At 45.3% G+C, this 24,680-nt stretch overlaps 1 pseudogene; it reads right to left on the bottom strand.

The window, feature by feature from the left end:
- LOC139230131 (zinc finger protein 850-like) overlaps positions 1–24,680 on the bottom strand; it is a 101,088-nt pseudogene that overhangs the window by 46,591 nt on the left and 29,817 nt on the right.

The raw sequence follows: 24,680 nt of genomic DNA, 5'->3' as shown, positions 1-24,680 counted from the left end.
ATATATATATGTGTGTGTGGGTTGATATCCAAATGCTGTCCGGCTATAAACCTATCGCTGCGGGTCGAGTGCCGATGATAGAAAGCGCCGAAGATTAATTTTATGATTAATTTTATTTGATAAATATCGGTGCAGTGGGAGCCCTGCAGCAGAACAGGCGAATCTATAACCATGTCCTTCTCATTAACGCGTGAATTATATGTATTCTGCATTGCTAAGTTAAACAAAAAATGTGTTTTCTTAGAGCACCGTGTAAACACTAACATCAGTCGGTCATCTTAGGAAGGAGGAAATGAGCAGACAGAGCGGTAATCAGTTTAACTCCTGTTCCGTGCGGCGCATCGAGGTTTCTGGCTCTTGTGCTCGCAACGCTCGCATGTAGACGGCGATGATAAACTAACTGTGTGCCCTTGTAAAGTGTGTGCGTTAATGGGACACCCTCCTAACTGTGCGCCCTGTAATTGTTCGCTTAAAATCACCGCGGAGAAACACGAATTCGACCGGGGCAAATACGTTCTTAAAGGTTTCAATATTCTATCCAGATTGTCTAGGAATTCTTTGAACAAATGCTTCCGATTCACCGAGAAATGCTGATCAACGTTTTCAAGATGTCGATACATAGGAGGGACCAGAGGAACTCGACCCATATTATTCAACCAGAATTACCGAAATGATAATTAATAGCATTTTAATAAAATTTCTGTGAGGCGGAAAACATATATCTGACTCCGACTGTTGGGTAAGATTTTAACGGGTGATAGCCAATTGCAGTCCGTTTTCCATCTCTAGCCATTGATATTTTCATTGACATCGCCCGTTTGATTATCGCACGAAGTTAACATCTATACCAAAGCCAAAATCTGCCCCTCATCTGATGTCAGGAAGCATATTTTTTAATGAAATGTTAAGTGTTAGGTTGAACTGTGAGCTCTCACCCGTCTTGTGTTGGAGCTAACATAAACGGAAGACATGGGACAGGCGGAAAGAGAGAATGCTGTATGTTTCTAACTTTCTAAATGCGGAACCGAGGTTGAAACGAGCAGGGGAGAGGATGAGGCAAATCAAGTAATTATCAGATGAGCTCAAATTTGACTTTTAAAAGCCCGAAGAATGCAAGAAGACGGAGGATGATTATGTGTGCCGCATTTTTGAATACGTTAAAAGTAGAGTGAGATAGTAAGGGGATTATGTCTACCAGTCCCAGTGGCCACTGGTCTCCTTACTGAGGGCTTGTGGGTTCGAGTCCCATTTGAGGTGAATTGACATTTTAGTAGCAGCCGTGTCTCAGTGGGCAGCACTCTCATCTCTGGGACCAGAAATATCCAGGCCGTCTTTCGGATGAGACTTTAAACCGAGACCCCCATCTGCTCTCTGAGGTGGTCGCAATAGATCCCATGAAGTCTTCCCCGGTGTTCTGGTCATCCCTCATCCAACATCACAAAAAAGAACAGATTATCCAGTCGTTATCAGCTTTGTGGGAGCTTGCAGTGCGCAAGTTGCAGCCGCATTTCCTACATTACAACAGCGACTGCACTTCAAAAATTATTTAATTTGGTTGTGAAATGTGCTATATAAATGCAATTCTTCATTGTCTTTATTTTCAGTGTGTATAGTTAACGGGAAAGCAAGATGGGGCTTAACCAATATGACCAAACTGGAAACCAGGCGTAAGTGGTAACTGAATTTTGACATAACATAATTCAATTTTATTCTGATATATATATGTATATGTATATGTATATGTGTGTGTGTATATAAATACATGTATATAATACATAGGTGTGTGTGCATGCATATATGCTTGTGTGCATGTAAAATCATAGAGTCATAGAAATTTACAATACGGAAAGAAGCCATTTCGTCCCATTGTATCATCTCCGGCCGACAAAGAGCTATCCGGCCGATTCCCACTTTTCGGCGGCTGGTCCGTAGCCTTGTAGGTTACGTCACTTCAAGTGCACATCCAAGTGAGTTCTAGACTCAGACCACCCTCTGGGTGAAAAAATGTCCCCTCATTCCCCCCTAAACCTCCTACTAATTACTTAGTATTTATGCCCCATGGCTGTTGATCCCTCTGCCAAGGGAAACAAGTCCTTCCTATCCACTCTATCTTGGCCCCATATAAATGTATACTCATCAATAGCTTTTCCCCACAGCCTCCTCCGTTCCAAAGAAAATAAACCCAGCCGATCCAATCTTTCCTCATTGCTAAAATTCTCCACACGAGGTAACATCCTCGTTAAACCTTCTCTGCACCGTCTCTAGTGCAATCACATCTTTCCTGTAATGTGGTGACCAGAACTGATTGCAGTACTCTAACTGGCATAAGTAATGTTGTATACAGTTCAAGCATAACCTCCCTGTTGTATTATATGCCTCGGCTAATAAAGGCAAATAATCCGTGTGCCTTCTTAACCATCTTATCTACCTGGCCTGCAACTTTCAGAGATCTGTGGACATTCACTCCAACGTGCCCTTTGTTCCTCTACGCTTCTCAGTGTCGTACCATTTAATGGGTATTTCCATGCCTTGTTAGCCCTTCCCAGATGCATTACCTTATACTTCTCTGGATTGAAATCCATTTGCCACTCTTCTGCCAACCTGAGCAGTTGATTGATACCAAGTTGCAATCCGCAGCTTTCTTCTTCATTCGCAACCACACAGCCTATTTTGGTATCATAGAAACTTCTTAATCATACCCCGTACATTCAAGTCTAAGTCATTGACATATACCACAAAATGTGCGTGTTTGTATATATATTTGTGTATATGTATATATATATATACATTAAAATATTTATAATTATGAGTATATACATGTATGAGTAAAGTATTAGGCAGTCCCTCGAATCGAGGATGACACGCTTTCACACCAAAAAGGGATGAGTCCACAGGTATTTTCATGATGGACCTGACATTCTAGGTCCCGAACGACATACTGAAGGGTGGAAGATGCCTGTGCATGGATTCTTTTAACGTGGGGTGGCTGTTGTACACCAGCCACCACACGGGCTTGAAAGAGGTAGGTCTAGATTCACTGGTAAGGGTTAACCAAGACGACTGGAGACCAAGCTCTGCTGCATGGACCTAGTGCGCACACATGCTTCTACTATCCATAGATCGCAACGTGGGCTGGCCCGTGCTCCCCATGGGCCCTCGCCTCTTCTGGGCCCTGAACCCTCGCCTTTCCTGGGGCCCGATCACAATGCTCCTGGACCCCGATCTCTCACGACTCCTCCTCCCCGATCAAAAATGGAGCAGTCAGTAACAGGACATTAGTTGGTCTCCTCTTATCTTGGAGTCATCAAATATCGACGCACCGTTAATTGAAATATCAAAATATTAACTCCAACCTAGTTAAAGGTTCATTAACAGCAGCAGAAACAAACACCAACTAACAGAATGAACACGATTCAGTAGGATGTAAATAACAGCAGCAATAACAGCAGAATCCAAACCCTACAATCACTTGTGAACTCGCTGGTGCCTCAGCAGATTGGGTGACTGAGTGAATCCCTTCCCACACACTGAGCAGATAAACGATCTCTCCCCAGTGTGAACTCGCTGGTGTTTCAGCAGATTGGGTGACTGAGTGAATCCCTTCCCACACACTGAGCAGATAAAAGGTCTCTCCCCAGTGTGAACTCGCTGGTGTGTCAGCAGATTGGGTGACTGAGTGAATCCCTTCCCACACACTGAGCAGATAAAAGGTCTCTCCCCAGTGTGAACTCGCTGGTGTTTTAGCAGGCTGGAAAAGTGAGTGAATCCCTTCCCACACGTGGAGCAGGTGAATGGCCTCTCCCCAGTGTGAACTCGCTGGTGTGTCAGCAGATTGGGTGACTGAGTGAATCCCTTCCCACACACTGAGCAGATAAAAGGTCTCTCCCCAGTGTGAACTCGCTGGTGTTTTAGCAGGCTGGAAAAGTGAGTGAATCCCTTCCCACACGTGGAGCAGGTGAATGGTCTCTCCCCAGTGTGAACTCGCTGGTGTTTTAGCAGGCTGGAAAAGTGAGTGAATCCCTTCCCACACACTGAGCAGATAAAAGGTCTCTCCCCAGTGTGAACTCGCTGGTGTTTTAGCAGGCTGGAAAAGTGAGTGAATCCCTTACCACACGTGGAGCAGGTGAATGGCCTCTCCCCAGTGTGAACTCGCTGGTGTGTCAGCAGTCTCGTTGACCGAATGAATCCCTTCCAACACTCAGAGTAGGTGAATGGTCTATCCCTGATATGAACCAGCTGGTGCTTTAGAAGTGTGGATGGCCGAGTGAATCCCTTCCCAAACATGGAGCGGGTGAACGACTTCTCCCTAGTGTGAACTCGCTGGTGTGTCGATACATGTATATACGTGTGAGTGTGTCTGGTTTATATATACATGTAAATATATATGTGGGTTGATTTCCAAATGCACTGCGGCTGCAAACCTGTCGTTGCCAATGAATGCCAGTTGTAGAAAGCGCCGAATTTTAATTTTATTTGATAAATATCGGTGCAATTGAGCCCTGCAGCAGAGCATACGAATCTCTAACCGTGAATTATACGTATTCTGCATTGTTACGTAAAAAAAAAAGGCAATGTGTTTCCTCAGAGCACCGAGTAAATACTGACATCCATCTTAGGAAGGAGGAAATAAGCAGACAGAGCGGCAACCAGTTTAACTCCTGTTCCGCGCGCGCACCGAGGTTTTTGGCTCTTCTGCTCGCAATGCTCGCATGCAGCCGGCAATGGTAAACTAACTGTATGCCCCTTTAAACTGTGTGTATTAGTGGGACACCCTTCTGAATGTGCGCCCTGTAATTGTACGGTTAAAATCACCATCGGGAAAACAAATATTCCACGGTTCTGAGTAGAGCGCTTGCTTTGGGTGTCTTGTGTCTGGCATGCGGACAATGTGGCCTGCCCAACGGAACTGATCAAGTGTGGTCAGTGCTTCAGTGCTGAGGGCTAACAAGGCAAGGGAATACTCAATAGGACACTGAGAAGTGTAGAGGAACAGAGTGCATGTCCACAGATCCCAGAAGGTAGCAGGACAGGTAGAAAAGGTGGTTAAGAAGGCATACGCAATACTTGCCTTTATTAGCCAAGACTTAGAATCCAAGAGCAGGGAGATTATGCTTGAAATGTATAAAACACTAGTCAGGTCACAGCTGGAGTCACCACATTATAGGACAGATGTGATTGCACTAGAGAGGGTACAAAGGAGATTGACGAGGATATTGCCTGGACTGGAAAGGTTTAGCTATGAAGAAAGATTGGATAGGCTGGGGTTATTTTCGTTGGAACAGAGGAGGCTGAGGGAAGACCTTATTGAGGTGTATAAAATTATGAGGGGCCAAGATAGAGTGGATAGGAAGGAATTATTTCCCTTAGCAGAGGGGCCAACAACCAGGGGAAATAGATTTAAAGTAATTGGTTGGAGGTTTAGAGGGGATTTTAGGGGAAATTCTACTACCCAGAGGGTGATGGGGGTCTGGAACTCACGGCCTGAAAGGGTGGTAGAGGCAGAAAGCCTCACCACATTTAAAAAATACTTAGATGTGCACTTGAAGTGCCGTAACCTACGGGCTACAGACCAAGAGCTGGAAAGTGGGATTAGGCTGGATAGCTCTTTGTTGGCCGGCATGGACACGATGGGCTGAATGGCCAATTTCAGCGCTGTAAATTTCTATGAATCTATAACCTGTGCCTTTTCAAATAATTGAAATTGCTTTTCTTCCAGTTGGGTATTTTCACCTTTGATTTTTCTTCATCCCATTCCATAACTACCTAAAATTTAATTATGTTATCAGTATCAGCCAGATGCACTCCCATTGAGACACACTCCACTTGCCCTACTCCCCAGAACAGAGGAGGCTGAAGGGAACTCGATCCAGCACTGCTTCATTCCTCGTTGAGCTGGAATCATATCGATCAAGAAAGTTCCCCTGTTCACATTTTAGGAATTCTTCCCCCTCATTACCCTTGACTCTGTTTCCCCCCCACCACCCAGTCTATAGCAGGGTAATTGAAGTCCACTACTATTATTTTTATAATTCTCTGAAATTTGCCTAGAGATTTGACCTGATCGGAGCTTAACTTATTTGAGATGTTACTAATACGACACAATGAAGTCTTACACCCCGAGCCATTTAAACAGGTTTCATTTAATGCCCACACGCACCTAAAACTTCCCACCTTCTCTTTAATTTTCATTTAACCCTTTTACTGCTCGCTGCATATGGTTGAGTTTTAATGAATCTGTCTTGTAGTTTTCTTCAGCATGGAAATCGTCTCCATCTAGTGGCTGGTGGAAGAACTGTCCAAAGCACGGCACGCTTTCGCGTTGCGCTGTGAGCTCCAAGCTAGTTCATAGAATGATAGAAAGTTACAGCACAGAAGGAGGCCATTTTGGCCCATCGTGTCCGCCCCGGCCGACAGGAGGCTATCCAGCCTAATCTCACTTTCGAGCACTAGGTCCGTAACCCTGCAGGTTACGGCACTTCGAGTGCACATCCAAGTATCTTTCAAATGTGGTGAGGGTTTCTGCCTCTACCACCCTTTCAGGCAGTGAGTTCCAGTCCCCCACCACCCACTGCGTGAAGAAATTTCCACTTAAATCCCCTCTAAATCTTCTACTAATTACTTTAAATTTATGCCCCCTGGTTGTTGACTCCTCTGCTAAGATAATAGGCCCTTTTTATCCACTATATCTAGGCCCCTCATAATTTTATACACCTCAATCAGGTCTCCCCTCAGCCTCCTCTGTTCCAAGGAAAACAAACCCAGCCTATCCAATCTGTCCTCATAGCTAAGATTCTCCCAGCAGCATCCTTGTAAATCTCCTCTGTACCCTCTCCAGTGCAGTCATGTCCTTCCTGTAATGCAGTGACCAGAACTGCATGCAGATGATGATGCAGTACTCCAGCTGTGGCCTAACCAGTATTTTATACAGTTCAAGCATAACCCACCTGCTCTTATATTCGATGCCTCGGCTAATAAAGGCAAGCATTCCATTTGCCTTCTTAAGCACCTTATCCACCTGGCCTGTTACCTTCAGGGATCTATGGACATGCACTTCCAGGTCCCTTCGTTCCTCTACACTTCGCAATGTCCTACCATTTAATATATATTCCCTTTCCTTTTAGCCCTCCTCAAATGCATTACCTCAAACTTCTCCGGATTAAATTTCATTTGCCGCTGATCTGCCCACCTGACCGGTTGATTGATACCTTCCTGCAGTCCGCAGCTTTCTTCTTTATTATCAACAAAAGGGTTAAACCAAAACCCTCACAAGTGGCCAAATTAAGCGTACATGCTACACAAGTGGTAGATTCGAAACTGAATATTTTTTTTCCCCGGACCCCAATTGTTAACACAATTCTCCGGGGAGTCAGGACCCGCCTCAATCTCTTTTAAAGTCATTCAAAAATTGTTTATTAGATAAAAGCTACTGTGTGAGTCTCAGTTTGAGGTAAGGAATTACCGCTAACGTTGAACTTATAAAGAAATACTTGCATTTCCATAGCGCCTTTCACGACCTCAGATCGTCCCAAAGCACTTTACAGTCAATGAAGCACTTTTTGAAGTGTAGTCTCTGTTGTAATGCAGGAAACGCGGCAGCCAATTTTCACACAGCAAGCTCCCACAAACAGCAATGTGATAATGACCAGTTCATCTGTTTTAGTGATGTTGATTCCGGGATAGATATTGGCCCAGGACACCGTGGAAAATTCCTCTGCTCTTCTTCAAAATAGTGAGATGGGATCTTTTACGTTCACCTGTGAGAGAGCAGACGGGACCCCGGTTTAATGTCTCATCCGAAAGATAGCACCTCTGACAGTGCATCTGAGCCACATTTAACCACCTTGCCTCCATAATCCTTAATGCTCTTGCCAAAAAAAATCTATCATCTTAGTTTTGAAATTTGCCATTGACCCCAGCCTCAACAGCTTTTGGTGGGAGTGAGTTCCAGATTTCCACTACCCGTTGTGTGAAGAAGTGCTCCCTGATATCAGCCCTGAATGACCTAGCTCTAATTTTAAGATTCTGCCTCCATGTTCTCAACTCTCCCCACCAGAGGAAATACTTTCTCTTTATCGACCCTATCAAATTCATGAATTATCTTGAACACCTCAATTAGATTAAAGCTTAAATCTTCTATATTCAAGGGAATGCAAGCTGAGTATATGCAACGTCCTCAATTTAACCCTTTTCGCCCCACTATCATTCAGGTGAATCTACACGGTACTCCCTCCAAGGCCATTATGTCCTTTCTGAGGCGGGGTGACCAGTACTGGATGCCGTGTTCCAGCTAGGGTCCCACCAGAACTATATACATCTGTAACATAACTGCCACCCCTTTGTATTCTAGTCCTCTTGAGATAGGAACACAGGAACAGGAGGAGACCATTTAACTTCTCGAGCCTGTTCCTCCATTCAATGAGATCATGGCTGATCTGCGATCTAACTCCATATACCTGCCTTTGCCCCATATTCCATAATCCCTTTGGTTAACAAAAGTTTATCAGCATCAGATTTAAAATTAACAATTGACCCAGCATCAATTGTCGTTTGCTGAAGAGAGTTCCAAACTTCTACCAGCCTTTCTGTGTAGAAGTGTATCTTAATTTCACTCCTGAAGGGACTGGCTCTAAATTTTAGACTCTCTCCCTTAGGTTTAGACTCCCCAACCAGCGGAAATAGTTTCTTTCTATCTATGCTATCTGTTCCCCTTAATATCTTCAAAACTTCAATCAATTGACCCCTTAGTCTTCTAAATTCCAGGGAATACAACCCTGGTTTGTGTAATTTCTCCTCATAATTTAACCCCTGGATTCTGGGTATCATTCTAGTAAACCGACACTGCAATCCCTCAAAGGCAAATATATCCTTCCTAAGGTGTGCCACCCAGAACTGCTCACAGGATTCCATGAGGGGTCTAACCAGGGATTTATATATCTATAACACACCTTCTACCCCTTGAATTCTAGTCCGCTAGATATAAAGGCCAGCATTCCATTTGCTTTTATGATTATTTTCTCTACCTATTCATGGCATTTTAATGATTTATGTACCTGGACCCTCAAGTCTCTTTGCACTCCACTGTTTTTAGCTTTTCTCATTTAGAAAGTTCCCTGTTCTATCCCTTTTAAGTCCAAGACGTCACATTTGCTTACATTGAAATCCATTTGCCACAGTTTTTCCCACTCATTTAATCTTTCAATGCCCATTTGTTAAACTTTCTGTTCCCATCTACATTATTTACTACGCCCCCTAACGTAGTATCATCAGCAAACTTAAGTATGCAGCTCTCTATTCCTTCATCCAAGTCATTTATAAATATAGTGACAAACTGTAGCAGTGCTGATTCCTAGTGGCACCACTAACCACATCGTGCCAATTTGAGTACATACCCATTATCCTAAATCTTTATCTCCTGCCTCTTAACGAATTCCCTATCCAAGCTAATAGGTTGCCTCCAATTCCACGCACTCTCATTTGTCTTAACAATCTCTTATGTGGTACCTTGTCGATAGCCTTCTGGAAGTCCATATGAATAAGGTTCCCTTATCTACCACGTTAGTAACAATCTCAAAAAATCCAACAAGTCTGCTAGACCTGACTTACCCTTTACAAAGCCACGCTGGCTCTCTCCGATGAGCTCCTATTTGTCCAAATACTCAGTCGCTCTCTCCCTAGTAACAGACTCTCGTAACTAATGCCCTTCAGGGAAGGAAATTTGCCGCCCTTACCCGGTCTTGGCCTATATATGACTCCAGGCCCACAGCAATGTGGTTGACTGTTGACTGCCTCTCTGAAATGGCCCAGCAAGTCATTCAAGTGCAGTTAGGCATGGGCAATAAATGCGGGCCTTGCCAGCAATGCCCACATCCCATGAATGAAAAAAAAAACATTCCCACAACTGACGTTAGACCAATAGGCCTATCTTTTCCAGTTTAGTTCTCTTACCCTTCTTAAATAGTGAAGTGACAGTGTCAATTTTCCAATCCAAGGGTCAATCCCTGAATCAAGAGAGTTTTGGATGATCATGATTGGAGCATCAATAATTTCCTCGCCTACTTCTTTTCATACGCTGTGGAAACTATTGGATCCTGGAGATTTACCTATCTTTAATCTCATTAGATTTCCATCACCATTTAAAAATAATTATATTGAATCTAGTTAATTCCTTTCTTGATTTATTTTTATTTTTCCTTGTATCTCTGGTATTTTATCCTCATCGTCTACTGTGAAAACAAATGCAAAGTAACTATTTAGTAATTCTGCCATTTCCTGATTTCCAATTACAATATCAACTGTGTCTGTCATTAAGGTGGCCCACATTACGCTTAGCCACCCTCTTTCTCTTAATATTTTTGTAACAACTTTGAGTGTTGTCCCTGATATCCCTCGCAAGCTTTTTCTTGTATTCCCTTTTTGCAGCTCTTCCCACTCTCTTTGTATCCCTTTACTGTTCTTTACATCTCTACCAGTCCATTGTATCTCTACAGTTCTTTGCTTACATATAAGCCCTACATTTTAGTTTCATTTTATACCATCCCTCACTTTCGTTGTTGACCAAGGTTGTTTAATCACACAAATAGCCCTTTAGGAGTATGTATAGTTTTTGTGTACCACCATATACTTTTTTGAAAACCTCTCACTGTTCATCCGTTGTTTTGTCCGTCAATAGTTCTGCTCAGTCTATTGTGGTCAATTCCTGCCTTATCCCTCTAACGTTAGCCAAACCTAAATTTAAAACCTTGATTCGTGACTCACCCTTCTCCTTCTCAAACATCCTATCGAATTATATCATATTGTCACTGTTAGCCAAATGTTCCTTTGGATGAATTCAGGTTCATTAATCCTCAGCTCATTAATTCAAGTCATCTGCTGCTCAAGCCCTCATCCATGCCTTTGTTACCTCTAGACTTGACTATTCCAATACACTCCTGGCTGGCTTCCCACATTCTACCCTACGTAAACTAGATGTGATCCAAAACTCGGCAGCCCGTGTCTTAACTCACACCAAGGCCCGCTCACCCATCACCCCTGTGCTTGCTGACCTATATTAGCTCTCGGTTCAGCAACGCCTCGATTTCAAAATTCTCATCTTTGTTTTCAAAACCGCTCCTTGGCCTCGACCCTCCCTATCTCTGTAATCTCCTCCAGCCCCACAACCCCCCCCGAGATATCTGCGCTCCTCTAATTCTTCCTTCTTGAGCATCCCTGATTATGATCGCTCAACCATCAGTGGTCGTGCCTTCTGTTGCCTAGGCCCCCAAACTCTGGAATTCTGTGCCTAAACCTAGCTGCCCCCTACTCTCGTTCCTCCATCATGACACTCCTTAACACCTACCTCTTTGACTGAGCTTTTGGTCACCTGCCCTAATTTATCCTTATGTGGCTTGGTGTCAAAGTTTTTGTCTTATAATGCCTTGGGACGTTTCACTATGTTAAAGGCGCAATATAAATATAAGTTGTTAATCATTACTAAGTCTAAGATGGCCAGTTTCTTGTTAGTTCAAGAACATATTGTTCTAGATAACTTTCTAGAATACACTCAAGAATTTTGCTGGGTTTGTGCTTTTTTTTAATCTTGTCCAGTCTATATGAAAAATGATGTCTCCCATTATAACTACTGAGCTTTTGCTATAAACTTCTGTGATCTTCGTGCTTATTTATCCAGGTTATTTATCACTGCTATCTGGACTCTATGAACAACTCCTGCTCAGCATGTAGTCAGGTCTCAGTGATGACCACAATGTCATCTCCTTTTAATTGTATTTGCACTTCTAATTCACTTGTTTTATTTCTTATGCTACATGCATTGGTATATAGAACTTCTAATTTCGGAAAATATCATTTCCTGCCCTTATGCCCTGATGTTTTCAACACATGTTCCAACTGATCATATTCATAGAAACATAGAAACATAGAAAATAGGTGCAGGAGTAGGCCATTCAGCCCTTCGAGCCTGCACCACCATTCGATAAGATCATGGCTGAGGTACCCTCAGTACCCCTTTCCTGCTTTCTCTCCATACCCCTTGATCCCTTTAGCCGTAAGGGCCATATCTAACTCCCTCTTGAATATATCCAATGAACTTGCATCAACAACTCTCTGCGGTAGGGAATTCCACAGGTTAACAACACTCAGTGAAGAAGTTTCTCCTCATCTCAGTCCTAAATGACCTACCATTTATCCTAAGACTGCGTCCCCTGGTTCTGGACTTCCCCATCATTGGGAACATTCTTTCCGCATCTGGCCTGTCCAGTCCTGTCAGAATCTTGTAAGTTTCTATGAGATCCCCTCTCATCCTTCTAAACTCCAGTGTATAAAGGCCCAGTTGATCCAGTCCCTCCTCATATGTTAGTCCCGCCATCTAGGGAATCAGTCTGGTGAACCTTCGCTGCACTCCTTCAATAGCACTGTTGTATTCTGTTGTATTTTGAACAGTTAGTTTGTTATTATTTCCAATATTTTTTCTGAACTTGAAGTATTTGTATTACTTTTAACACTATTGCTGATCTAAACTTTGCTCTCATCCTTTTATAAAATATTTTTAATCTTTAGGCTATGTTTATTTCTGTCTGAGCCCTATCCCAAGCAACAACATTTGCTAAATTGTAGTACTGAATATAAAGACATCATGATTTATTATATTTAAAGTTTGAAGACTTAATTTGAGTGGATATTCATCAACTGCACTCGCTTATAAATACACTTCGGAACCATTATAGTAGGATCCTCAAGTTTTGTTACCATAACTTCTACGCCTTTTATTCACAATGTGGCCAAGAGGCGGAGAAAGGTTCAGCCTCGTGAAGGATCAGTTTTAACCAATTCAGTGTCCTTTCTCAGATCCATGCCAGATTGGGTGGGAAGAGACGAGTGTGGGGCAGGGGAGATGATGGTTGAGCAATGGCAGTTACCTCCAAAAGCAATTGCGAGCACTCCAGACTTTTCTGAAAAAACATTTAGCTTGAATAGCTTCTACTTAAGAATAGCAGATAATTAAATGTTATTATTAAAATAAAAGTCCAGTCAGCTCAAATTTAAATTAATAAACGAGTGAAGCTTTCCTCAGTTCTACAGTACTAGTCCAGTCTGAATGCATTCTGTTGTCAGGGCAGGGGGAAAGCGGCTCTGGTGCAAAGGCAACTAACATCTCATGACTTACATAAGAACATAAGAAATAATACCAGGAGTAGGCCATACGGCCCCTCGAGCCTGCTCCATCATTCAATAAGATCATGGCTGATCTGGTCATGGACTCAGCTCCACCTCCCCGCCCGCTCCCCATAACCCCTTATCCCCTTTTCGTTTATCTCTCCTCAGGTACTGTCCCCCTCCGCTTCAAATCTGCCATCAGCAGCCCCTCCTGAAAAAACTCACCCTTGGCCCTGAAAACTACTGTGCCATCTTCAAACTCCCCTTGTGCACCAAAGACCTTGAACATGTTGCCACCTCCAAAATTTGTGCCACATTTTTGCCGCAGCTCCAGATTTGAAACCCATCCCATCATATTTTCACCCATGCCACAGCATTCAAACGGCCCCGAGCAAAGTGGCAAATGACATCCTATGTGACTGTGACAAAAGTAGATTTTCCCTCATCATCCTTCTGGACCTGTCTGCAGCCTTTGACATGGTTGACCACATAATCCTCCTCTAAATCATAGGGGACCCTCGGTCCACTTTCAGAAGTGACTGGTGACATTGAATCTTAGAAAATGTCAAGTGCAAAATTGAAATATTTGTGACACTTAGATGAAAAGTTATGGTAAATCTGGCATGCAGAGTTAAGTATTTTAATATTCATGACAAATGGAAACCAGTAAGTAGCATTTTGGGATATATTCCTTTTCTGAAAAACACCTGTTATCGACCATGTAAACACTGAGAAGATTTCTTAATTCTTATTTCTAGGAACACAGCAAATACATTTTTAAGAGTGCTTTTATAATTTCACCAGAAATACCCACATGACGCAATTTTCATTTACTTTGTCGCTACACGCAGTGACTTGGAGGATCTCGTTTCCCACCTTCTTTAGTTTGTGAGGCTAGGAAACATATTTTCTGTTAATGATAAGGAAGTTTCAATTTTCTAAGATTGGGTCAGAGACACAAAGGGCTAGAACCTCCACTTTTTTTTGCATGCTTAATGCCCAATTAATGTCCATTTTACCGCTGAAATGACGTATAACGCCCATTTATCACCCATTTAGCCACAAATTGGAAACTGACAGGCATTTTTTGGAAACTTATGTGCATAATGCCGGGAAATGATAATATCGTCTGCCCAAATTTTGTGGCGGAATCATCAGAATGGGCAAAATCAACCCCCATAATATTGCCCAGCGTTAGTTTCCGCATGGAATTAACGGCGAAATTCAATATTACCGGCCGCCCACTTTTTTTGTCATAAAGATCACATTTTCCGAAATTAATTGCCATGAGATCACCCGGTGTCACTTTCACCAACTCGCACACATATCGCCCACAATATCGCTAGCCCAAAAAACCGCCCGGAAAAAGTGGAACTAACCAGAATTAATCATAGCATTATGGACTCCATGTTCTACATCACATGTCGCATCCTTTAAAAGGCTGCTCTACTTCAACCTCGGGGGAGTTTAGATGTACTCTGGAGGTCTTTGGAGGTGATGTGAACATCTGTACAAACATCTTGACGATACTGTAACCAATTGGAATTTAATAGGTGTCTTCGTCGGGACATTAATTCTTTGTGACCAAGCGGTGGAAAACAGAGAGCTATTGCAATGGGGCCTGTCTTTTCTCACCCTCTCTTGATGATCAATTACATGCTGCAGAGTCGAGATGGCCAAAGGTATGCTCCACAGCATTATGTGCCCAATGTAAGACCTGCCAGACTGATGAGGAGGACGAGATGTTACACTCCTCGCAAGTACAGGGACAAGTGGTCTTACCTCGACTTGCCAGACACCACTTGCCTTCGGAGACACAAAGAGTTTATCACTGAGCTATGCCAGCTCATAAGGGGAGATCTGGAGTCTGCCAGCACCATCAGGACCGCACTGTCCGCTGAGGTCAAAGTCACTGCGGCACTGTCGTTCTACACATCGTTTTCTTTTCAGGCCTCAGCTGGTGACATTTGTGGTCTGTCTCAGCATGCCACACATTGCTGCATTAGACATGTCACTGAAGCCCTGTACGCACGCAGGAGGGACTTGATCAGCTTTCCTATGACTTGGGAGGCACAGACTGAGAGGGCTCTAGGATTCTCCAGAATTGCAAACTTCCCCAAGGTGCAGGGAGCAATAGACTGTATGCACATTGCGATGCGGGCACCTTTTCAGGATGCAGAGGTTTTCACGAACCACAAGGGATTCCACTCCCTGAATCTTCAACTCGTTTTTGACCACCAGCAAATTATAATGGCCGTAAATGCTACATTTCTGGGCAGCATCCATGATGCTCGCATCTTGCATAAGAGCACTGTATCTGACTTGATTAACAATCAGCCACAAGGTCAATGCTGGATGCTTGGTGACCTCGCCACCTGGCTGATGACCCCCCTGCATGACACCAACACCGAAGCTGAGAGGCGATACAATGAGAGCCACAGAGCCACTTGCAATATCATGGAGAAAACCATTGGAGTGCTTAAGCAGCACTTTAGATGCCTGGGCCACTCAGGAGGCACGTTCCAATACCACCCTGAGCAGGTAGCTCAATTCATGGTGGTGTGCTCCATGCTGCACAACTTGGCTCTGACAGGCCACCTCACCACAGAGAGGAAGAGGAGATTGAGGAGGCGGATGCTGACATCGGCCCAGACAATCAGGCTGATGCGGATTCCAATTCCCCCACTTCCCTGTAGACCACTTGAAAGGACCCATGGTGACATGATAGCGACATGAGCCTTATGTCAAGAGCTCATCAATGAGCGCTTTGCGTGAAAGAACGTTGGTGATATTTACAAGGCTGATACACTACTGGGTGTGCAGGTCATACATCAATGGTGGGCATTACCTTTGTGACAGTTAAAGTTTAAGTTGATTGAAGTTAAGTGTAAGTATACCCTTTGATGTTAAGGAATCACCAGCGTGTAATGGTGCAGCTATCTGAGCCAATGTGCAACAAGGTTTTGTTAAATAAAAAACATTTAAGCCGAACATTTGTCTGAAATCATCAGTATTTCTGTAAAAAACAACCCTCCCCCCACCCCAGCTTCTCCCACCCACCTCTACCCCTTCCCCTTCCCCTCCTGACTCTAAGCCACCTGGCTGAGGAGCTCCTCAGGCGATACTTGATTGGGCGGGGTGGGGGGGGGGGGGGGTGGGATGTGAGCCGAAACGCTGCTTGGATGGATACGGAAGAGGATGGTCCCAAGGTGGGAACGTGCTCCGAGCCAGAAGCAAGATGTTGCTCCTGACTCTCATGTGTCATTAGCAATGGGGGTGCATCACCTTGTGGTGCAGTGCAGTGCTCTGGGACCACTAGGAGCCCTCTGCTACCAGTGTTCCTCGCTACCAGCTCTAGGGCCTCTACCATCCCTTCCATGTTATATATTATTTGTTGCAGAAAAACTCGGTGCCAACTATGTTCTTGATGCAAGGTAGGCTTTTTGCTGCTGGTGAATCTCCGTCGTGCCTCTCACAACAGCCAAACAAGTACACACCACAGCCACACATGCTTTCAGTCCCTCTCAGCTCCCTCTCTCTCTGTCTCCTCTTCAGTGCGTGTCATGATGATCCTTGACCTCCTGAATCACAGGAATTGAGCATTGCCATGCCGTTGCTAAGGACAGCGACACTTTACGACAGAAGGTCAGAGAGATTTAATGCTAACGCCCATTTCATATCGCTTGCAATAATGCCCAATTTCAAAAATGAAGACTAGGTGATTTGAGAATGGGCAAGAAGCCGGCGATCTGAAAACCCATTTTTACTGCCCACACCGGAAATAATGCCCATTTTTGGGCGATATGCACAAAAGTATAAAACCTAGCCCATAGCCTCTACAGGGTAATTAATTGAAAGTGCCGAATATTGAACCACTGGGAAATTAGGAATAACTGCAGATTTACACACATTCATAGCTAACATGTTGCAACCTTATTGGCAGAGTAATAAAGAGCAAGATGGTCGATGTGCCAGATATTGTTTAAAATTGCCCCAGGTCTCCTAGTGACAGGGGTAGGAATCTGTCGGATCGGGGTTTTGAGGTATGTCAAGTTTCTTGCCACCACTTCATTTGATGGTGTCGTACTCCACATCATGTTCCTCCATATTCATTCTCCTCATCCTCCCCTTTTGCTTTGTGTCCACTTTGGCGTAATGCAGGGAAACTGCTTCATTACTGCAACAATTGGAATGTACCTAATAATGAGTACAATCAGGTTAGCACAAGTTTTAATTTCCAATGCGTATAAATACAATAATACCAGTTTGCCTATTTATAGCACCCGTAAAGCAGAAATACATTCCAAAGCACTGGAGCGATGTGCAATCAGATAAAGGGTCGCAGATTCAAGACTAGAAGTCGGAGATACAGTCTGACAGCACAAGGAGGGGTCAAGATAGATGGTGTATAAGTAAAGCTATTACTTTTTACTCAAATATTTACAGTCTATTCTAATGACATGGATGAAGGGACCGAGTGTAATGTAGACAAATTTGCTGATAGTACAAAATAGGTGGGAAAGCAAGTTGCGAGGAGGATGCAAATAATCTACAAAGGGATAGAGACAGCTAAGTGAGTGGACAAAAAATTGGAAGACTGAGTATAATGTGGGAAAGTGTGAGCTTACCCACTTTGATAGGAAAAATACAAAAGCAAATTATTATTTAAATGGGTAGAGATTACAAAATGCTGCAGTACAGAGGGATCTGGGGGTCCTTGTGCATGAAACACATAAAGTTAGGATGCAGGTGCAGCAAGTAATCAGGAAGGCAAATGGAATGTTGGCCTTTATTTCAAAGGGGATGGAGTCTAAAAGTAGGGAAGTCCTGCTACAACTGTACAGAACGTTGGTGAGACCACACCTGGAGTACTGCATACAATTTTGTTCTCCTTATTTAAGGAGGTATATATTTGCATTGGAGGCTGTTCAGAGAAGGTTCATGAGGTTGATTCCTGAGATGAAGAGGTTGTTTTATGAAAAAAGTTGAGCAGGTTGGGCCCATACAAATTGCATTTTAGAAGAATGAGAGTTGATCTTATTGAAACATATAAGAATCATGAGGGGGCTTGACAGGTTAGATGCAGAGAGGATGCTGCCCCTCGTGGGCGAATCTAGAAATAAGGGGTATAGTTTCAGAATAAGGGGTCGCTCATCTAAAATGGAGATGAAGAGGGTTGTCTTCTCTCAGAGGGTGATGAATCTTTGGAATTCTCTACCCCAGAGAGCTGTGGGTGCTGGTACATTGAATATATTTAAGGTGGAGATAGTCAGATTTTTGAATGATAAGAGAGTCAAGGGTTCTGGGGAGTGGGCAGGGAAGTGGATTTGAAGCCAAGATCAGATCAGCCATGATCTTATTGAATAGCGGAGCAGGCTCGAGGGGCCAAATGGGCGACTTCTGCTCCTATTTCTTAATTGGCGTATATATGGAAGCTGAATGCCTAGCTTTGATGATGCCAACTCGACGAAGAAACAAAGGATAGATACTTTGGGGACTCCCAAGCTATTGGCTGGAAAGAGAAGCCATTGCTGCAGATGCTCTGGTTAAAATTAGATGCATTATCATAGAGCTGAGCAAGAACAGTGCCAGGGAATTGAGCAATAGAGAAGAGACATTGGAGGAGGGTCGTGTGATTGACAAGTCAAAGTTTACAGGAAAGATAACATACCATAGCCACTGTAGCAGAGAATGTCACTTCTGACTTTGGTCAGTGTCATTTCAGTGTTGTGGCAGAGGCAGAAACCTTATCTGAAGGGAAGTGGGTACATATCTGTAAGGCAACAGCACTCTAAGGACATTGGAAGGGAAAGGCAGGTTCAATATGGGACATTACCTGGATAGGACAGACAGATCAAAGATGCACTGCAGCAACTCACCAAAGCTTTTTCAACAGCATCTTCCAAACCTGTGATCTCTACCACCGAGAAGGACAAGAGCAGCAGGTGTTGGGAAGACAAACCCCTCCTAGTTCCCCTCCAAATTACACACCATCCTGACGTTGAAATATATCGCCATTCCTTCATCATCGCTGAGCCAAAATCCCGGAACACCCTACCTAACACCTCTGTGGGAGCACCTTCACCACATAGGTCTGCAGCGATTCAAGAAGGTGGCTCACCATCACCTTCTCAAGGGCAATGAGGAATGGACAATAAATGCTGGCCTTGCCAACGATGCCCACATCCTGTGATTAAAGAAGTTGTGATCATAAAAACGGGTAATGGCAGTGGGTTTAAAAGGCAACGATGTAAATTAAGCCATTCACAAAAATGGCTGTTGGCTGATCAGGAGATTGGTGGGAAAGGGAGGGTCAAGAGAACAGAAAAAAAGATCTCGTGGATGAGATAATTTTGGACGGGGTGTGGGGAAAAGGGCAGAAACTAGTGAGAGGCCAGGTTCCAGGGAAATGATGGTGAAAGGGCTGGGGGACATTTGGCTGAGTAAACAAGGGGAAGACAGAAGCAACGAGACAGCTCAACAGATGGACATGAGGAATAACTACATGAGTTCCTCGCACTTGTTAGAAATGAGAGAGAGGGGGTGGTGGGCAAAGTTGTTTAAGGCAGTAGAGAAGAGGAGCCTGCAGCTACCGTTAACTTCCAGGACGATGCAATAGTAATGGACGGTTTCTCCACAGGTGAGCAAAGCCAGATAGAGATTAATGTGGCAAGCCAAATCTAGGAATGGACGGCTTATCCGGTTGTGTGCCCCTTGGACTTAAAGAAGTGAAGATGGTTGTTATACCAGGAGGAGAAATTGGAATGAGACATTGTTATGTTTGTACTGGGAAGAAAAGCATGGAATGTTATCCATTGTGGGCCTCCAGTATTTCTGCGTCAGCTATAACATTATAGACTGCAAGGTGAATTTTCCTCTACTCTGCTTGTACAATACCCCTACACAAAACGCTCAGAAAAAGACTCTTACACTCCGAGTCTGAACATTTCCACTTTCACAGCTTATAAACGCTGAAATTGAGATGACCAATTGAAGGGACTAATTATTTGAATGCACTTTTTTTGACAGGTCTGTCCAGCCCTGATCCCACCAGTGCCCGTACTGCACTTTTTTGACCGACAGATGACAAGCCCCGCCACCTGTCAAGCTCTCCCCCCGGCCCGAGTCATTCCATTCGCGTGGTGCAGAGAAACAGGACCTGAGGCTCTTTTCGCCCCCGGCCGGCCTGGGCCTGATGGCAGCAGGGGGCTAATGGCGGGAGAGAGGATGGGGGAGTGAGGGTGGAGAGAGAGAAGCTGGGGCGGGGAGAGCAGTGGGGCCCCGAACCGGCAGTGGGATCCTGCGATCAGTTCGACCACGTTGTTGCTCCACGAGCTGACCGAGCTGCTGCTCCTCTGCGAGCCTGCTCCTTCGATCGAGCGCCGACCGAGCCTCCCGCTGAGCCGCGAGTCCTAAGCGGCGGAAGGGGGAGAGCGGCGGCGGCGGGGGGACGGGGAGAAAGAGAGAGAGAGATTGGGAGGAGGGGGAGAGAGAGAGAGATTGGATGGAGGGAGAGAGAGATTGTGGGGAGGGAGAGAGAGAGAGAGAGAGATTTGGGGGGGAGGGAGAGAGAGAGAGATTGGATGGAGGGAGAGAGAGATTGTGGGGAGGGGGAGGGAGAGAGAGATTGGGGGGAGGAAGAGAGAGATTGGGGGGAGGGAGGGAGAGAGAGAGATTGGGGGAGGGAGAGAGATTGGGGGAGGGAAAGAGAGAGCGCGCGAGCGAGATTGGGGGGAGGGAGACAGAGCGACATTGTGGGGAGGGAGAGAGAGATTGGGGAGAGAGGGAAAGAGAGATTGGGGGGGAGGAAGAGAGAGAGATTGGGGGGAGGGAGGGAGAGAGAGATTGGATGGAGGGAGAGAGAGATTGTGGGGAGGGAGAGAGAGAGAGAGAGATTGGGGGAGGGAGGGAGAAAGAGAGATTGGGGGGAGGGAGAGAGAGAGAGATTGGGGGAGGGAGAGAGAAATTGGGGAGGGAGAGAGAGATTGGGGGGAGGAAGAGAGAGATTGGGGGGAGGAAGAGAGAGATTGGGGGGAGGGAGGGAGAAAGAGAGATTGGGGGGAGGGAGAGAGAGAGATTGGGGGAGGGAGAGAGAGATTGGGGGGAGGAAGGGAGAGAGACAGATTGGGGGAGGGAGAGAGAGAGCAACATTGTGGGGAGGGAGAGAGAGAGAGAGAGATTGGGGAGGGAGAGCGAGAGATTGGGGAGGGAGAGAAAGAGCGATTGGGGGGAGGAAGAGAGAGAGATTTGGGAGAGGAAGAGGGAGACTGGGGGGGAGAGGCGAGCGAGATTGGGGGGGGGGAGAGCGAGATTGGTGGGGAAGAGAGAGTGAGAGAGATTGCGGGGGGGGGGGGAGGAGAGAGAGAGAGATTGCGGGGAGGGAGAGAGAGGGAGTCTAGGGTGGGGGGAGAGAGAGAACTTGTGGAGGGGGGGGAGGGGGGGAAGAGCCTGGGGTGGGGGGAGAGTGAGCGAGCCTGGGGTGGGGGGGGGGCAGAGAGAGAGGGAGAGAGAGTGAGCCTGGGTTGGGCTTGGGAGAGAGTGAGAGAGGCGGGGGTGAGAGAGAGAGAGCCTGGGAGGTGGGGTGGGGAGAGAGAGGCTGGGGGCGTCGGTGGGGGAGAGAGAGAGCTTGGGGGGGGGGTGGGGTGGGGAGAGAGAGGCTGGGGGGGGCGGGCGGTGGGGGACAGAGAGAGCTTGGGGGTTGGGGCGGGGAGAGAGAGGCTGGGGTGGGCAGGGGGAGAGAGAGCCTGGGGTGGGGGGAGAGAGAAAGAGAGAGCCTGGGCTGGGGGGAGAGAGAGAGAGTCTGAGGGGTGGGGCGGGGAGAGTGAGGCTGGGGGGAGAGTGAGAGATGTGGGTGGGGTGGGGGGGGGAGGAATCGGATGGGAGAGAGGGAACTTGTCAAAGATGGATCATGTTCTTCCAATCCCCTAAAAGGGACATAGTTGGAGTGGACACCATTCCCTTCATATCCAATAAACCTGTTAACAATCCGTACACAATGCCTTCCACATCTATGATATCTATGATATCTATGATGGGGGGTGGGGGGGAGGCATAGGAAGGCACTTTTGGCTGAGGCAGGCATGCACTTGGACTGGGTACAGGAGTTTGGCTGGGGAAGGCATGCATTTGGACTTGGGTAAGGCACTTTGGCTGGCAGAGGCATACATTTAGACTGGGGTAAGGCAATTTGGCTGGGCCAGCCATGCATTTGGACTGGGGTAAGGCACTTTGGTTGGCCCTTGCTGTCTTCTGGGGAGCTCTGTCCTCTGTCGCTCAGGAAGTCAAAGTAGATCGAGTTACAATTTGCAAAGTCAGCGAGACCTTGGGATGGGCGGTTCCAGTTACACATTCCTGTGAAACATCAGGGTGTGGCTTATCCTCCAAGGGGACCAATCAGACACAAAGGGTGGAGCATGCTGGCCACTTTGGCAGTACAAATAAACGCGTCCCCAATTTAATGCCAATTGTCCTTTTTTGGGGTAGATTTGGTGCTGTGGTTCAATGTCCATTGGATCCACCTCCACGGAGGTGTGTGGGGGACCTGACCCATCCACCTCCATGGCACGAACCTGGTATTGCAGTACTTCCAGGAACGGTGCAGTGGCTCTAGGCCTTTTGGCTAAGAGCATTGGCGCAGAGTGATCCTTGGCATGTGCAAGGTGACCTCTGGCGTTTGTGATTTGACAAAGAATTGGAACGATTGGCTACGAATTAAAAAAAAAAAAAAAAAAATGTCCATTGGGAAGATATGACCGGTTGCAATCAACGGAAAGAGGAACCTTTCAGCCCATCAGTCGGGGCTGGAGTTGAATAATGCTGGTGCACTGCGTCCCCTTAAACACTACTTTTGATTGTCATTACCTCTGGTTTCATTTTACTGCCAAGTATAAGCACATCCCTAAAACATACATAACAGGGGAAATCCTTCACAAGCACATATAGGATATTGAAAGTATATAGAGAACAGAGTTAAGTGTTTGGCCAATTACAGGAGCCTTATTGTACACCAGGACCAGCTGTCATTGAACACAGAAAACATTTCATCATCCGATAGTTCTTACTTGTGTTGGCTGTAGATTGGCTGGATCTGTGAAAATGAGAGGAGAGACGATGATAGAGAATATCTCAGAATTACACAATGCAACACACACACACACACGCATACACACATACATAAACACACATACACAAACCACATACACACACACGCATACACATGTATGTAAATACACATGCATACACACATACACACACGCATACACATACATAAACATAAACACACATATTCATAAATACACACACACATACTTATATACACATACATAAAACATACACACACATACGCATGTACACACACGCACATCCACATATACATAAACACACATACACACTCATAAACACACACATATGCACATACACACACATATATATAAACACACACGTGCATACACATATACATAAACACACATACAGACATACGCACTTACACACAAATGCAAAACATACATACATACATATTAGAAACATAGAAAATAGGTGCAGGAGTAGGCCATTCGGCCCTTCGAGCCTGCACCGCCATTCAATGAGTTCATGGCTGAAAAAGCAATTTCAGTACCCCATTCCTGCTTTCTCGCCATACCCCTTGATCCCCCTAGTAGTAAAGACTACATCTAACTCCTTTTTGAATATATTTAGTGAATTGGCCTAAACAACTTTCTGTGGTAGAGAATTCCACATATTCACCACTCTCTGAACATAAGAATAGGAACAGGAGTAGGCCATCTAGCCCCTCGAGCCTGCTCCGCCATTCAACAAGATCATGGCTGATCTGGCCGTCGACTCAGCTCCACTTACCCGCCCGCTCCCCATAACCCTTAATTCCCTTATTAGTTAAAAATCTATCGATCTGTGACTTGAATACATTCAATGAGCTAGCCTCAACTGCTTCCTTGGGCAGAGAATTCCACAGATTCACAACCCTCTGGGAGAAGAAATTACTTCTCAACTCGGTTTTAAATTGGCTCCCCCGTATTTTGAGGCTGTGCCCCCTAATTCTAGTCTCCCCGACCAGTGGAAACAACCTGTCTGCCTCTATCTTGTCTATCCCTTTCATTATTTTAAATGTTTCTATAAGATCACCCCTCATCCTTCTGAACTCCAACGAGTAAAGACCCAGTCTACTCAATCTATCATCATAAGGTAACCCCCTCATCTCCGGAATCAACCTAGTGAATTGTCTCTGTACCCCCTCCAAAGCTAGCATGTCCTTCCTTAAGTAAGGTGACCAAAACTGCACGCAGTACTCCAGGTGCGGTCTCACCAATACCCTATACAGTTGCAGAAGGACCTCCCTGCTTTTGTACTCCATCCCTCTCGCAATGAAGGCCAACATTCCATTCACCTTCCTGATTACCTGCTGCACCTGCAAACTAACTTTTTGGGATTCATGCACAAGGACCCTCAGGTCCCTCTGCACCGCAGCATGTTGTAATTTCTCCCCATTCAAATAGTATTCACTTTTTTTGTATTTT

The sequence above is a fragment of the Pristiophorus japonicus genome, chromosome 19 (assembly GCF_044704955.1).
Source record: "Pristiophorus japonicus isolate sPriJap1 chromosome 19, sPriJap1.hap1, whole genome shotgun sequence".
NCBI lineage: Eukaryota > Metazoa > Chordata > Chondrichthyes > Pristiophoridae > Pristiophorus > Pristiophorus japonicus.
The sequence above is the reverse complement of the archived record's forward strand: the minus strand, read 5'-3'. Positions and strand labels throughout refer to the sequence as shown.